Source organism: Patagioenas fasciata, chromosome 2 (genome assembly GCF_037038585.1).
Source record: "Patagioenas fasciata isolate bPatFas1 chromosome 2, bPatFas1.hap1, whole genome shotgun sequence".
NCBI classification, from domain to species: domain Eukaryota; kingdom Metazoa; phylum Chordata; class Aves; order Columbiformes; family Columbidae; genus Patagioenas; species Patagioenas fasciata.
In genome coordinates this window covers 66,922,335-66,938,208 of record NC_092521.1, presented here as the reverse complement: position 1 = coordinate 66,938,208, position 15,874 = coordinate 66,922,335, and positions in this window count along the sequence as shown.

Sequence of the window (15,874 nt, the reverse complement as noted above, 5' to 3'; positions counted from 1 at the left end):
TGGGCTTTAACTCCAATTTAGCAGCCTCTTTGCAAGCAGCCTAAAGCCATTATATCTATACAAAAACTATTTTTGAAGCTTTTTGTAACCTCAGCTGCACGTCATAAATCTCGTTTAACTCAATTAGCTACAGTCAAGTACTAGAGACTGATATGGATTAAAATAGAGAATATTTTACAAATATGACATTCAAGTAAAGGAGGCAGAGGGAAGGCCTCCAAATGGAAGGTTTAGTGTAACAGACAGCTGCTATTTTTAGGCAAGTTAGATTACAGGTGTTTAGTACAGTCTTCCTGTTTGCTCAGGTCACCTCCCATCCTTCACCTGAACAGCAGTCTTCCTACCATTTTCATTATATGCATATCCAGTTCTATATGGAGATAAAATTCAGACCAGAATCCCAAATTTATACAGCCAATTAACATAATTAGTATCTCTTATGCAAGCTCAGAACAAATTATTACTCCTGTCGTCTCAAACTAACAGGTTTCCTACCTGTCTGGAAAAAGTCACATTTTACAGAACATATAAGGAAAAAGAGAAGTCACCTCCCTCGTACTCATTTGTCTCCTGTGGTGGAATGGCTTTTTGCTTCATGATGCTCTAAGGGAGACTGAGATCCACTGGAACACATCTGGTGAAACAACTGTGGTGAAATCCACCACACTCTCCAAATTTGGTTTGATTGATAAAAACCAAACAGTGATCAGAAAACATCAAAGTACTCTTCTCCTCATAGTCACAAAAGCACTAACTAGATGGAGTTTTTTCTGCAGCTGAATGGCTCTGTATACCAAGGCTTTAGATAAAGCAATAAATACTGTCAATCTTCTAATTAAAAAAAAAAAAAATCCAGGAATGAGAATAATACTATATCTTATCCTTGGCTTACTGGTACACACGGATCTATGAAGGATTCCATACCTCAAGCAGGCCTCCTCAAGATAACATTTCTTAATTAACACCTTAATTAGCACTTAGAGGGTATGGCCTGTAGTTTATTGGATCTATTTACCTCTCCAAGCAGCTGCATTGCTTTTAATCAGCAGCAATGTTTCTCAGAAAGCAGAAACAGCACTCCTGTTCTAAATATGCTGCAATATGTTTAATCATTTATCTCCCTGCCCAGTGAGGGGAATCCTACATAAAGGCCTACTTTATACCTGAGCTTTTTCTCTTTTGTGAATACCTGCAGTTTATGTTTTTCATGACTGACAGTAAGAAATTAATCTCAACAGCAAAGGATTGGGAAAGCAGAAAGACTTGCCTTAGATTCACTGCCTATCCGAAGGCTATAGGGACTTAAGGTAGTGTTCACAAAGTTGTAGGGTCTTTACATGCCCAGACGAAGACAAAGTCTCTTCAGTAACCTGATTAAAAATGAGTGAAATGGCATGTAAATTAATAATGCAACACAGCTTGTGTTTTAATTTTCACTTATCTCCAAATTAATTGGAAAACACAGCAATAATGTCCTGTTGTTGCCTGTATGAGCGAGTTTGTGTTACAATTTGGGCTGACCACCGCAGAGAACAGGGAGCTGCTACTCTCGGCTAAGTGACTTCTGCTCTGCCTTTGGAGAAGCAGGATTTGCCTCCTTGCTGCTGGCTTTGACAGGCTATGCTGCTTCTAAAGTGACGACTGAAGTAGGATGCTGTTGGTGGGGTGGCCATTTTCAACAGAACAAATTACAATCTAAGGCTGAAACATAGCTCTTGTGGAATCAGCCAGTTCAATGGGAACAGAACTGAACTGTATGCCTGCTGATAATTCAATGTAATGACAGTCCCTAATTTTCCCAACCACTAGAGCAATAAGCATGTGCCCTGGTAATTGTCTTACTTTGCAGCCAGAAATCCCACAAAGTCAGCACAAGATGTGCATATACAGTATGTAAGAGAATAGCAGAGGAACCTGAGAAATGAAAAACACATAATGAATTTTAAAAATGCTCTACATACTAATCTTTTCTGTGGCTTTCCCCAACAAAGTGACTAGTACTTCACAGGCGATAAAGCTCCGACAAGCGTTAAAATCTATCCAGTTGTTTATGACAAAAGTGTAATTTATATTTTTATATTATATTTCAGTATCATTCTTCTTTCACTTTGGATTACACCACTTTCATTCAGTTAGCAAGTGTCCTGACCAAATCAGGGTAAATGACAGAAACCAGGTAACGATTTATAAGGTTGTGTTACTAATCCCGTAGGAGTCTTACTTCAGCTGCCGTGCTGAGAAATTACCTCTCAATAGACCCACATCAGAAATACTGAAAATGTGACAGAAAACACCAAGTAAGAGGGCAGAAAAGAACATTTGAAAGGAACGTGTACTGCTAGGATTTCTGGAACTTTAATAGCTTTCCACCTCAATTTTGGCCATCGTGAACTCAAGCTAAGAGAAAAAAAATATATCTTTTTAATGAGTTTTACAACATGCAAGTTGCTTTATAACATATTACATAATGATGTAAGTGCCATAAAGAAGGTTGTGTGCTGCTCTGTAAAACGTATTAGATCATCAATATTTCTGGTTTCGTACTGAGGAATTAGAAATAATGATGAAGATTAGGGTTACAAGAATTAAAAAAATCCTTTGAATTGAACCATTCACTGTCCCCAGGGAAATACTAAGGAATTTGTAGGCTGAGAAAATAGGTAAGTTTATAGGTTCTCCTTAGGTGAAAAAAGTCATGTTAACATCATAAGTTTTATACAAACTTTCCATATGCTGTAGTACCCTCGCTGCTTACCCCCAGCTTTCTTTCCCTCGCACCCTTATTGTGTAGCCCAGTTGGAAACAGATTTATTAAAAATGATCCATCAACTTTTACACAGAAGGAGGTCAAACATCTTTCAGTAGCATGACTCAAACCAGGAATATCCATTTAATCCTCCTGCAAATGACAAGCTGGGAGAGATTGCATCAGCAAGCCTAGAGGAAAAGGAGGTTTGCAGGATAGCAATCCCTTCACTTCATACCGTGTTTCCTCAGAGTCACCCACACTCTGCCCCATGACCCAATGCTGCAGATGTTCTGTATTCCTGGAAAGGAATGCAGAGATCTTGAGACTCCTCACTTCCAAAATTTTTGGTTTGGTTCTTTTTTTCCTGGTACAGACATGTACTTTCAACTTTTGAAATACCTGTAGGGCTTCTATGTACATTAGTCAATCAACAAGCTAGAAAAGAATCTTTACTGAATGGGTCGAGGAAGGAGTCTTGTAGAGTTTTTTGGCTGTTTGATTAGAGGAGTTCGATATTTCGCTGCTTCTGAAAGGCCAGCTTGACACCTACCTGCCCAAATGCAGCTTCAAATCTGGCACTGAGCAAGATAAATCATGCTGGCTGTTAATAATACAGATTTCTATACTATCTTTTTAAATGGGACTTAAGTTTTAATGATACTGTGCAAAAACTAGACTGAATAATTCTAAAATTATTGGAAGTTAAAAGAGGGATGAATTAACTGGCTAAATGTAATGATTTTTATCATATAAAACTCGCTATGCATTGACCACCAATTACCACTGTAGGTTCACGAAATAAATGGTGTCTGTACCTACAGTTCAAAGTCAAGAACCATGGCAAACCTATATGAGAAACTATGCTTACTTTTATGCTTAGAAAACAGTCTCTACCACAAAGATATATGTGCATTATTATATAATTAACTGCAGTGTAAGAAAGCATGTCAGGTGTAACACAGCCTGCTGAAATTATGTTTCCATCCCCTTTGGTTTCATTTAAAATAATTGATTTCCACATCCCTAAGCTTTGTTCAGTGTGTGAAAGTAAATCAACACAGGTTTTTGTTTTTTGTTTGTTTGGTTTTTTTTTTAATTGCTGATTCATGTGTAAACATGGGCAAGAGAAGTCTAAAGCTCTCAGTCTCTATCAATGAACAAATAACTTGATCAGGCCTGGTAAGTTTTCCTGTTTTGATAAGGGGCAAAAGTGTCTTTTTGCCATATTTGAAGCACTTTATGTTGTGAGTCTCTAGTATTCATGATGAAGGATGCAAAAAAACTGCAGTAGGTCGAGAGGTCTGACTGATGCTGCAGAAGCCCAGGCATCTAAAATCATCAAGTTAAAGAAGACCTAAGAGGTACAGAGAAGAAATAAACATTAAGTAAAGAATCAGAGAAATAAATCTCTTTGCTTTCAGCAGGGAGTGCTGTCTCCAGGCTGGTATTAAGCTCAGGAAGATAAGGCTGCTATGGATATAGTCCTCATACATAAAAATTAAAGGAACTAGGAGAGTATTGAAATGACTCTTTAATGTGTAGTGTGATTATAAACTTTGCACCTGGCCTCACAAATTTTCCTCCCATAGGTATTTTGCCTAAATTAAATGCAATATAATAGCTACATACTATACAAGCTTTAACTTTCTCATTTGGGAAGAGCGAAAAATTATGATCATGTAACGTTTATTGAGAGTGAAAACCAACTAGATCATTAGATACCTTGAGTGATTCTCCAAACAGAAGCTATTCCACACCTGTCTTGCTGTTCCTCAATTCTCAACAAAGAAAAAATAAATATAGGTTCTCAGATCTGGAATGATACTAACATTCAGGTGCTAAACTTGTTGCTGACTTCATTAACATTATGTTAGACTTGTTGGTTTTGTTTTCTAATGAAAATTAAAATCAAGATCCCCTAACACAGTAATATTTTGTCTTGCTACCAAATAGCTGATAAACAATGTAGGTCAAGAGCAATGCATTATTAAAGTTGGCTTACATGTCGTTTCTCACCTCGTAGTTGTAACCACTTTTAAGGATGTACTCTCAACCGCTAAAATCCCAAGGGTATTTATTGATGGCATTGTGTTTACAGTAGAGCTACACTGAAATTTTTATCAAATCAAGTGGTAGGTTGAGAAAGTTTGTGAATGAGCTGATAAGTTCTTGCTCCTGTGATCTTATCCATAAGATAGTATTAAAATGGTTCCAAGTCCTCCCTGTCATTTTTCAGTGAGTTTCAGAAATGCATTGTTATCTCCAGATACGTCGGGATTTAATTTTTTAATATACTCCACTAAGACAGAGAATTTTTAGGGTGAGCTGAATTGCTTCCTTGGGCTCCACTGGCTGAGCTGCCTGGACATGGATTCACTAGGGCAGCAGTTTCAGACACCTGAAGCACACATAGACACCTTTTTGTGGATTTTCCTTCCTTCATTTAAGAATCCTAACCCAGAGCTGACTCTCACTGGAGGAGTTGCAGAGTAAACTCAGCACAGCTGAAGTTAAACACTCATCTTCTCAGTATGGAAATCGCAGAAACTACAGAAAAGCATCTGAGAACTCAGTCTGACATATGTATATATATTCATGTTGTTCAGACATAATTCATGGAATTGTCCCAGTTATGGATTCTTTCCTTAAAAGACTGCACTGTGCATGGGACATGTTGCATGAAAATAGATTTAGTTCTGTTTCAGGAGAACCAGGAGATGAAATGTGACTCTGAGATCAGTGAATCCTGCAGGTTAAATGGTCACTGTTGTAGACAAGACACCTCCCAGTTTGTCAGCTCCTAATGGTAGCAAGGCAAGTGCTGAAAGAGAAGAACATTTTTGTGAGAGAAAGTATCCCATATCAAAAGAGAAAAGAAATGCAAAGCAGAAAATTCTGACAACAAATTTCCAGTAATAGCTTTAATACCTGACCAATTAAGGAGTACATGGAAAAGGTTTTGGTTTTTAGAAAATTACTTCACCATCTGTGACATAATATGGTACTGCAGAGTTTAGATGGTTTCCATCCCAGTACCAGAACCAAATGTTCTTGGAGACAGGCTGGCTAGACTAGTCAGAAGGGCATCCAGAATGCAATATACATACTTGATGCTTTTAAAGGACTGTTTCACAAAGCTGAAAATAATTACAAAGCATATCAGGCCAGAGAAAGAAATCAAAGAGAAAAACATTAATAGCAGTTTGGAACTATTTAGGAATGTTTTACTAGATGTCCAAAAAAACACAGTTTCATATCTGACAGAAAAGGATATGTGGATAAAAAAATAAAAAGCCTAGTTCAGTGGGGAAGTGAAAGCAGCTATAAAGAAAGTGAATCAAAAATAATATAGAAAAAAGATGAAAGTAAAAGGGAAGAGAAGTAGAGAGCAATGAATATAAACCAGGAACTGTACAAAACTAAGAGAGAAACAAAGAATAGAAGAAAAAATAATCACTGATGAAAAGAGTTAAGGACAAGACAGAAGAGCTTGTCTGAAAGTAGCTTAGGAATAAAGGGAATCCTAGTAAAGGAACAGAGACATTATCAGGTGGAAATGGGAGGTGTCTAAATATTAATACAGCAATGCTCTGTATTGTGAAGAGAAACAGGATGAAGTATTAATCATCTCACAATCATGACATAGTTTCCATTCCCATGAAAGAGAATATTAGAAGGCCTCCGAACTTGGACATTTTGATATCAGTAGCTCTAAATAATTTGCTTCCAATAATTTGTAAGCATTAACTTTCTGGATTATTATTGTTGCTTTTCAGTAATTCATAAAATATTGAGGTTCTCCCGAAGACTAGAAGACACTGAAGTACTGATATTTAAAAAGGGAAAGTGGAATGATGTCAATAACTGCAGGCCTGCTGTCATGACAATAACACTGGAAAAAGATGATGGGATGGCTGATAGGAGACTTGATGTATAAAGAATCAAAAGAGAGTTAAAAAAGCATACTCTCAGTCAATATGGGTATACCAGAAATAGATCTTATCAAGCTAACTTAATATATTTTTAATAAGATTACAAATTTAGTTGCTAAAGATAATCAAGTTGATATAGAGTACTGAGATTTCAGTGAGGCATTCCACTTATTACCACACAACACTTTGATTAAGAAATGAGAGCAATACAAAATCAACATGTAATACATCAAGTGGATTAAAAACTGGCTAACCAGTAAGTCTCAAAAAGTACTTCTAAGCAGAAATTATTATTAAATGCCTTTGCTTCTAAATGGGGTCTGAAAAAAAAATATACTTTATTTTGTTTATATTTTTGTCAGTGATCAAGAAGACAACTTTAAATAGTAACCAACAAAGTTTGCAGGTGGCACAACAACAGCAGGTACAGGAGATAACCAAGAAGATAAGTCGCTGCTGCAGAACTGTCTGGGTTGCTCAGCGATATGGGGTCATTTTAAAGTAGCCAGTTGTAAAATCCTACCTGTACTCACAAAGAGTGAAGGACATATTTACAGGATGGGGGACTGTACTGTGTAAAGTGGTGATGATGAAAAGGACTCCTGGGGTGAAGGCAAGGTCAATGGGAGATAATCAGCTGAACAAGAGTTCCCAGTATGATACAAGATGAACAGAAATTTGATAACAGAGCACTCTGGTCTACCAGACAAAAGTATAATAAGATCAAATGGCTAGAAGTTAAACCTTAGTAAATTCAGAGTGAAAAATAAAACACATTTTTAGTAAAGAAAGTGTATACATACATATATATATATATATAGGAACATATATATATAGGAATGACTTGCTAAGGGCTGATTCTCTAACATATAAGGTTTTAAAATTTTGTTTGGTGACTTGTTTTTTATTTTATTAGATTTTTGTTTCCCAGAAAAGAGCCAGATATAAGTGATTCAGGGGCAGTTAATGTTGCACAAAAGACCATACAAAATAATCCCACCCCATTACAGAATCACAGAATCGACTGGGGTGGAAAAGACCTCAGAGATCATCAAGTCCAATCCTTGGTTCAACTCGAGTCCATTTACTAGATCATGGCACTATTTGCCATTATTTCTGAATTCTATGTGCTCTTGGCTAATGCTTTCATTCACACTTGTAGCAAAGGTGAGGCTACTGTCATTCAATTCTGATTTACCTGTATGAGAAGGACTTTTTCTTGTCAGGTAATACAATTAATGCAGCTCTGAATAACCATCACGGTTAATTGCAAATCCTGTATTTTCAAACCTAGTTGGGGATTTGAAGTGTTGTCCACAATGCTTCAGGTGGCATTGTTCTGACAATTCATTGCAGTTTAAATTGAAAAAAGTACTAGAGTTCATAAAAAAGCATTATGGACTTTTTTTTTCCCCTCCTTTTTTTCCATTTTAAAAGCTTAGCGCTAGGACTGGGGGGCTTAGCTGGCTTTTTTGTTCTGTTTCTTGGGTTCAGGTCTCTCCCCAGGTGCTTGAAAAACTGTGTAGGTCCTAAGCACAAGCTTCACAGTAGACTTCGTTGTTTTAAAGTGCTTGGCTCAGATTCCAGTTCACGAGCCTGTGGTTTATGACAGCAGGAGACAACTCACTATCTTCCCCTCCAGCCAGAAAATCCAGGAGACATTTGACTGTGAGCAGTTTTTCCAAGAAATGGTGGTATCTTTCCAAGAGTGACCAAGTCCCTGCTCCTCCTTAGTTCCCAGGAAATCAGAGTGACAGCCCTATGTAAAAGACAGCGGTTGAAAATCTTTTAGCAGGTCTTCACCTAAAAATTTAAATCAAGATCCAAATTAAGCTTTTCAGATAAGGAACAAAGTTTTAATCAGTACTTTAACTGTTGTTAAAAATCATGACCGATTTCCCTTATTAGAAAAAAAAAGAGGCTGAAAGCATTTCAAAGTCATATTTAAGCCTCCTGCTGACATTGCTACACTGAAATATGGTGGGGGTTTAATTATGTTACTTGATTGTGTGTTAAAGAACATTACTGTTGTTCTCCATAGTATATAAAATTAAGAAAACAACTAAAAAATGTTTTGGTTACCTCTCAGACTTGCAAAGAGAAAGCATTAAAAGTGAACAATTTAAAAAATAAAGTATTTTCTTATTAGAAACAAAATTAAAATTGTGTTCAATCTGTTATTTCAGCCTGCTATCTCAATATAAGGTGAGGGGAAATTATATTTCTGATCTCTGGAATCAATTCAAATAGGAAAAAAATCTAGAAGGAAAGAAGATAAATAATCCTGAAATGTCAGTTAGCAATCAGATGTGACGTAAACACCGAACAAGATTCTGGGGGTCTAACTGTACCGTGCCTTCCTCTAATACAAATGAAAGGTAATCCACAATTATGGGCTCTAATTATTTAATAAAATGTTTATTTGTCTTTCTAACTCTCTGGGTGAAATTCAATCCCCTGCACTCGCATGGAGCCAGAGTAATTGGGAGTCTATGCAATGGCTGTGTAAAGGGACTGATGAGGTGAAATTCATCCTTCTCAGTCCGGCTTCTCTGCACCGCTCCAGATCCCCAGCCAGCTGCTCTCCCCTGTGCCTTTGCAATGCCTGGTTGGGAATGGCAGCAGTGATCTCTCCGTGCCGTTTATAAGGATTGGAACTCTTCTTGGTGTTCTGCAAGTGCAGTTTATAACTTCTCCTGCTCTTCCTTGACTGAATGTCTATCCAGAGAAAAAGGTGCTCTGTACTGCACAGGGGAGCTAAAAAGTAGCAAAAAGAACATTTTCCTGATTGCACCACAGTAGGTGACACTGATGTGGCAATGGTTTGGAATATCGCTGATTTCCAAGTGTCAGACATAGGGGCAGAGACCTTTTACATTAAATCACAAATGGAAAGGAAAAGATGCATCTGAACGCAGAGTGTCAGTGATATTTTTGATGTGAGTTCCTTCTCCAAATCTGTAGAAGACATAGACTCTTTAGTATATGCGTGCGTAAGTCAGCATTTATAAACACTTGTAAGAGAGGAAAAAGAGAACAAATCCATATGGGGCCCTGGTTTTGTGTGCATATGTGTGTATTAAAATTGCCAAAGTAACACAGATCTGTGGAGATGGGTTGAATAACAAAGCTGACAATTTCCATTCACAGTCTCATGGAAGAGGAGATTTGTATGGAAATCACAACCTTTTACAAATAAAGTTTTGGTCCATTTTGCTGTAAAATGTGAAAGAGTTAAGACAACATTTTGAAGGCTTTGCTGAGAGTACCGGCCTAAGTAGTCCATTGTGTTATTAAGTCCACAAATTGTAGGACATTCTTGTTATCTTGCAAGACTGAGACTTCCAGAGTCACTGAGCATTTCCTCTTTGACTTCAAAAACCACATACATTATAGCAGCACGTGAACAATGCTATCAGATTGAACAATAATGTTTCAACCCGTGTGGAAGAGTTCTAAATGCACACTATCAGTGCTCCTGCAAATCTCTGACAATGATCTATAAATTTATATTCTGCAACAAATAAAATACTTCTATCAGCCTGCAAGAAGAAAACATTCAATTAGACCATGTCGTTTGTCCGTCTCAACCACGACAAGACCATTTCTTTTAAAGGGGACTTAAATTTAAAGCTCTTAACATGAATTTCCAAGTCTTCAAAAAATCTTTCTCGCTTCTCTATTAGAAAGAGTAAATGGAAAAAAAAGTGACTGAGTGCTTTGAATAAAGACTTTGAGCAGGCCCTTCTTAGGAAAAGTTGTTTCTTACTGAAAGCCTTGGTGAGTGTCTAATTACTTCCTTTAGAGCCACTTTGAATTGAACTATAAGATTCCAATGTGTATTGAATTTAAATTCTACTTATGGGCTCTGCTTCCTTTGATTCTGCATTTCTAGCAAGGGGAGCTCCTTACACCACATTAATCATAATATATGGAAGGGCTTCTGTGTTTGCTTCTGCAGTGCACTAAGTTGTCCCTGAAGATAAAAAAAATCCCCCTTGGAAGAAAAATCTCATTCTAAATGAAGATTTAAATTGAAATTATTGGAGAAGTTAAGAGGGAAAGATATGCCCAGTAAAATTAGAACAAGCATTTAAATGGAAGAGGGTATCTTTAATTATTTTCTTCCTTGGCATAGTAGAAAATCCCATGATATGATAACTAAGGATACTTTGGGGGGTTAAGAGCCCAACAGCAGAAAAGCTAATGGGATTTTTTTTTCAGATAGAGGTTAAAGTGATGGTACTGTAAGTAGGCTGTCAAACTATCTCAGCTCACCATCTGCTACATATTAATTTACAATAGAGAGATAGGTGAAGTGGGTGTTGCTCTTCAGGAGCTATATAAATGTGTAACTTTCTCAATTAGTATTCACTTCAAATGAAGAATAAAATCCCAGGAATCTCAGACCACAAGCCAGGCAGTATTATGTTTAAATGGTAATAGTATATCTATAATATGCAGCTAGAGCTGCAGTGTATTGCCAAGAACAGAGTCCAAAAGGCTAGGCTAAGCTGTTTACCATTAACCTCGTGAGATTTCTTTGCTTTGGATAGGTATGCAAAATGGCATAAAATAGACGTGTGCTTCTAAGAGGCTTTATTTTTTCTTTCTTAGTTCTGTTCTCTCTCTCTCTTTTTTTTTTCCCCCAATGGAAATAAATGTTGCCCTTTTAGTTTGCGAGAAACTATTGCCAAAATCAGATCAAGAGAAGGAAACAGATACTTAAGAAAAATAACCTCTACGTTCTACTGTTCCTGTGTCAATCAAATGCCAGTTGAAGAAAAATAGAGAACTTGTAATTTTTGTATGTAGTGAGCCAACAGATACTCATAACAGTGGGAACAGACGCATCTTTCTCACTATAATGTCATTGTGGATCCCTAACCCATCTCCTGGATATATGTGGGACTTAGTCCATTTGGGCTAATTCCCTGCTTCTCTGAATGATACTGGAAATCCTTCTCTTGACCTTGAAGGAAGCAGTTCAAACACTCATACAAGCACACAAAGTGTGGAAGTGTGGTCTTTGTACAGTTTATAACTCTGTTGGAGGTACATTTAAAAACATAGTGAGGTTCTTCTTTGGTTATTAAAGAGTGTGGCTGCAATATGACATAAAAATAATGCCTCCCTTTAAATTCATCTCTTCATTATTTACTGTAGCATGAAATACTGGTTAACCATTAGAGGTGCTTTAGTGAAAATGCTGATTAGACTTAGGTTAATCATAGCAGACCTGGCCTTGTTTTATGTAGAAAAGTCTCTTAAATTGGAAAGAACATTTTATCTCAAGTTAGAAACACGTTTATTTTCCTCACTCATCCATTGTTTGAAGAATATGGGATTTATCACCATACCGCTCTTTTTTGTCCTACAACCAGAGATTTCACCCAGATCTTCTCCTCTCCCTCTCCCCCTCAAAGGAAAAATACTAAATTCAGGGAAAGGCAGAGCTGTGCTTTCTCTTTGCTGTATCTTCTGTCGTGGAGAGCGAGTGTGGGGGTACAGCTCTTCTGCAGAGTGCAGCTGTAACCATGTCGTCCACCTCGGAGGCAAGTCTCTCCCTAACACACAGCCATCTCCTACTAAATGTCCAGAGCAAAGGTGGTGTGCTCGGCAATAATTTAAAGGCCCATGACACAAAGAAAGGGTTATGATGTTTAACTTACAGGCCATCCAAATATTATAGGCCCAAGCAAGTTCCTATTAGCAATAACTCAAGTCCAGCGAGGAGATTTGACATTCAAAACTGATGAGCGCTAATCCCTTGAGCCCACTCCGACCCAGCCACACTCAGGCCACTTGGTAACCTGAGTGACCCAGGAGTCAAACCATGATAACCCTCTTCAATTTAAAGAGCAGCTTCTCCCCATCTGTCTGAGTTCTGACTCTGCACAATAAATTTCCCAAAGAGCATAAAGAGCCATCTAGTGTATATCAAATCAATATCATTGTGGCTTGCAGCGATATCCGAGGCTACAGTTCACAAAATAAACTAGGCCAGGGGCTGGATTTCTGCCCTTGGCAATCAATCAGACTCACTGGGTCATAGATTTTAGTGTAAATTAACACAGCAGAAACAATCATGCTCCCCAGATGATGATATAATACAGTATTTGCTTTTCTTTTTCCCCCCATTTCATTGCTCATGCTCGGCGGCTAAGCTGTACTGAACAAGAATAATAAAAAGCAATGATTAGAAAGGTGGTGGTAATCATAAAGCAGAACATTAATATTCTCCTGACAAATGTATATAAAATGCACATAAAGTGTATACACAATATTAAAGGGAAGAAGGAGAGGGGAAATTGCATGAAGCCACTGATGTTTCAAATACATTATTTTTGCTTAAGAATTTTAGAAGTGATCTCGTAAATTTTTGCAAGTGGTTATCATTTTGTTTCATTACCGGATTTGAATCCAAAGATGCTAAATGCTCCGGTTTTGTCTTCATGTACCACTTCCCACACACAGTGTCGAGCACACTGACAACTCCCTTCTCCACTTGCAATTCGGGCTTTCCCAATGTTTACCTGAGAACTGCCAGCACTTTTCCCCAGAGGAGTTTTAATTTTTTTCTCTTTAGGATCTCATTGTTATAGAAGAAGTATCACCTAGTATTTCTTGACACCCACCTTTACACACATCTCAACTTTTGAAATTTTCTCAGTGTATGCCACATGCAAAAGCCTTGCAGGAATTACTATAATCTCTAATTATTCAATTGACATAAGGCAGTGTATTATATTTTCTGTCAGAACCTCAGGAAGAAATGTCAATATTTTCAGCATTAGCAGGATATTTTTTGAAATATAAACACCCATCTTGTAATGTTATTTTATCTATCTCATGCATCTTCTCAAAATATTTTACAGAAAGGAAATGAGATACACATAAAGGAGACTAAGTAGGGTTCTTTAATAATTGCAAAGCAAGCTGTATTTTTACTTATTGCAACAGAAATTTCTGGTAAGCAACCACATTATTCTTTAAGTATTCAAACCTTTACATTACTGTTCAGATAGTGTAACTCCAGACAGAATATATTTATTTGCAAAATATCTTATTAGATTATACAAACAATATTTAGTTTGGATATAATAAAATACTAATCTGTGTACAAAAGCTACATGGTATGGATTAGAACTGTGTGAGAATAATAACTACCATGCAGGAGTGGTTTCTGATGAATAGTCTGCATAATAAGATTTATCAAATAACAGTTATAAGCAGGAATTCATTTCTTAGATTAAATTGATCCACTATTTTCTGCCAGGGGCCTAAAGAAACAGAAGCTTCAAAGGTAGCTCTCTTCTGAGATGACTGAAGGCATGCTATACTTCCTTTAGTGACAAATCTACTCCTCTGTTCTCTGACTAAAGAAAGGAGCTGGATTAAGAGGCTGCGGAAGGGGAGCATCCTTGTGTGCTCTGATGTGTCCAACTCAGGAAAGCTCCTAAGTAGTTGCTACAAAGCCAAGATACAGGGTAGAACTGAGGGATCTGCCACCACAACAAGGTCACAGATACTCCCTTTCCCTGGCAGCTGGACTAGAAAAATATAGTCTTTGCAGGGCTGCACAGTGTCCCTCCATTATAATTATGAAGGAATCCACTTTCTCACTGTCTCAGTTCTCATTTTATTCAGCAAGTACTTCCTATGTGGCTGAGGACCTGTCCATGGAGACAATAACATTTCTGAGAAAGAATTAGTGAAATGTACAGTATTAGTGACAGGCAACTTAATAGTTTGTGTAAGTTGAAGCAACCTCCTGGAAAAAAAAGAAAAAAAACCAAACCAAACCAAACCAAACCACCACCACCAACAACAACAACAACAACAAAAAACCACTCAAAACCAAAAAACCCACAACCTAACCTATAGGCTGAAGACTTAGATTTCCTTTTTTTCATGATAGTCCACCCATGGACAGCTGAGTTAAAAACTCTTGCAAATCATTATTTGGGTTTTAAAGTTTAGATTCCTCAAGAAAATTCTGCTTCTGTGCCCCTGTATCAGCTGGTGTGTTCTGACAGCTACTAGATTGACCGTCTTTCTAAAAGCTGGTGTAGAACAACATTACCTTGAGATAGCAACCATCTTCTATGTTGGTTTGGTTTTGTCTGTTTTTTTAATGTCCAAAATGTAGCAATTAACTCTCGTGGTGCTATATGGAAGTTACAGTTACATATAAACTGATGATTTTTTACCTCTTTTTAAAAAATTGAAGTACTCATAAGTAGAGAAATTTAGCTTAAAAATTCATAGGGCTTCACACTCCATCTCAGAGGCAAGAAGACAGAAAATGTCTCAGCAAATTTTAGTTGAGCCTTTATGAATTATTAGGTATTATACTACATTATACTATACTATATACTGTATTATGCTACAGACCTTAATTATGTAGTGGCAGGGTATTTTTTCATCAGAGTGCTTCATTCAGAGCACAGACTGGATGCACACAGGAGCAAAATTAAGATCTCACAGCATAGCATAAATCTCACCTTGCCCAACTTGCTCTTTCTGGAGTTTGCCACCTAAGCATCACTCCTCTGTCCTATTTTCAAACACTTAAAAATAATAATTTTCTTGCCTCCATATCTTTCCCTGCATTTTGTCAACATAAAACCAGTCTTCGTTTAATGATGTCTACATGAAGCAGCTCTGCATCTTTGGAGTGCTACAGTGATAGTAATCCCTCAATAGGAAGCAAATGCTATCTGTCAATATGCTGTGCTGTGCAACACAGTAGGCCATATGAGAGGTCTGTATTACATCATTTCTGGACTTTCCAGGCTTATAATGGCCTTTCAGTGAACCTGAACTGAGTGTTGAGCTTGTAACGAAAACTGAAACCCAGGGACTTAGTTGTGGCTTAAGATTTTTGCACAGCTTCAATATACACACACTGGGAATCATTTCAATAGGCCAAGGATGTGTTTCAGCCACTTGTGAGGTAGTAATGCTAATAGGTAAGAAATTTGCTTCCTAACGTAAAAATTCTTCATTCCTCCATTCTAGAGTTTTGTGGGGGTTTGTTGTTGGTGGTGGGTTTGGGGTTTGTTTTGTTTGGATTGTTTGTGTTGTTTTCAGTGAACAGAGTACACTTGTGCCAGGCATCTGTAATATTTTTTGCACTTTTCCAGTTGTAGGAAGCAGGCATATGTTACTATAATTATGGATATTATTC